This window comes from Acanthisitta chloris, unplaced genomic scaffold (assembly GCF_000695815.1).
Source record: "Acanthisitta chloris isolate BGI_N310 unplaced genomic scaffold, ASM69581v1 scaffold10526, whole genome shotgun sequence".
NCBI classification, from domain to species: Eukaryota; Metazoa; Chordata; class Aves; order Passeriformes; family Acanthisittidae; genus Acanthisitta; species Acanthisitta chloris.
Window position 1 is genome coordinate 33,322 of NW_008679769.1, and position 2,004 is coordinate 35,325.

General features: G+C 37.3%; 1 protein-coding gene across 1 annotated transcript in view; it reads left to right on the forward strand.

The window, feature by feature from the left end:
* Window positions 1-2,004, forward strand: part of GAP43 (growth associated protein 43) — a gene marked incomplete at its 5' end in the record, with an annotated part of 23,414 nt that overhangs the window by 1,382 nt on the left and 20,028 nt on the right. The window lies entirely within an intron of this gene.

Sequence of the window (2,004 nt, forward strand, 5' to 3'; positions counted from 1 at the left end):
TCAGTGAGTGAGAACAGAAAAGAAGATTGAATGCCAAGAGTCACTCTAAGAGGTGTTTTCAATTCTTTGCTCTTGATTGAGTGCATCTCTGCTTAACTAGTTCCCCTAGGAAGGGGTAAAAAGTTTGGAGAGGTGAAAGTGATCATTTTTGACAGAGGTATAGTGTTTGCAAACCCTAAAGAAAATCTGGCTTTGAATTGTGATACTGAGCTGGGTAGAAAATGCATCAAAGATCTGAGGACAATTTTTCTCTCATTCTTTTCCTTCCTTATTTTAACAAAAGCCCCAGAATATAAACAAAAAATAAGGTAACATTGGTGGTAGGCACCACATGAAACTCAATCAAGAGGCAGTGCAAAATGAAACTGGACTCCACATTCATCAGACAGTTATACAGGGCATTCTGCATTCATTAGCTTGTTGGGGAAAAATGTGGCATACCATCTTAATATTCACAAACAACCTGATGTGAATGTTATAGAGGCTCAGCATCCAGTCTTGTACTTATTGATGTTTCTCCATCATTTCATTTGGTCCACTACTTCACAAATTACAACTCCCACTCTCTAATTATACTTTCAAGCTTCATAGCTAAGCCAGGGCTTTAGTCAACCCTATTCCTTCTCAATCAAGTGGACAGATAGGAAAGAACAGATATCCAAAAGGACAGATAAACACCAGGTGAGTAACTCATGCAGAACATTTATGATTTAAGGTATGGGCAAGGGGATCCTCCTTCAAGAGTATGAGTTTAAACTGATTGTACCCAGCTACAAAGGGTTGCTACTTTTACCTTTGCTCACTTGAGTGTTTCTAGAAATAAGACTGGAAATTGCATTTTCCAAGTTGGCTTTTTGTCATCCAGGTCTCCAGCCTTTTGTTCCCACTCTCTATGCTGAGTTGAGTGGCAAAATAAATGTCATGTAATTTGTGAAATATATTTTGGCATGTTTAATGCTGTACTTGCATTGGTTTTATACTTGGGCAAATGTACAAACATCAATGGCAAAAACAGGACAGAGTGAATCAGTGTTTTGGGGTCCTCTGTACACAGGATAATGAAGTCTAATTACCTCTTATTTAAGATGTGGGATGCCTTATTCCTAAACAGGAATGATTCTTCTTTGAATTAACATTCCATTTTTATTCAGCTTAATCTGCTCTAATGGATAGACGTAGGAAATTTATAGTAGTGGGCTATTTCATTGGCTTCATTTACCTATTTTGAGTCACCACTCATCCATGAATGGTTTATTGCTCTTTCTATTTTTTATTTCTACTATTCTGAATCATTTGTAGATATCTTCCCCATGCTCTTGTTGGCTTTAACATAATTAGAAGTGGCTAACGATTCATGGCCACATCATTTGAAGTGGCCATTTAAATGCACGATTTAATATGCATTTGCACATGATATTATTACTTATGTAAATATCGACCCAACACTGTAAGTTGGAAAATCTGCAATCAAATTTATATTTAAAAATGAGTTTTCAGATATTGTTTGAGTGTTCAAGCCCAGTATGTGCATCTATTTATACTTACTCAGTATGCATGCAGTAATACTCAAGCTTACCGATGTTTGCAGAAAGCAAACATTGAAGGTGTGTGGCCAGAGTCAGGCTGATAGCCTCTTTAAAATGTTAATGAATATAGATTTTTTTCCTGAATTCCCATTCCAGTATGATATCAGCCTTCCAGTCACAAACTTGAACAGCTGGCTAAATGCCCCCAGAGCCATCCCAGAAAGAGATGCAAAAAAAGATTAAATAGGCCTTCTTGTCCATCTCTCTGAGGATGTTGGGCTGTGCTTTGCAATACAGTCTATAGCACAATGTCCACAATAGTAAAAAGCTGCTTCCTCCTTAAAGACTATTCCACAAAAGAGCATCATCACAGTTCAGAAGTACCCGCAGACAGGAAATATTTCCTGAGAGAAAGCCTATGTTTTCTCTTTACTATCTTCATTCTTTTGTATCTTTACACTTCTCTGCTTCTCTCTTG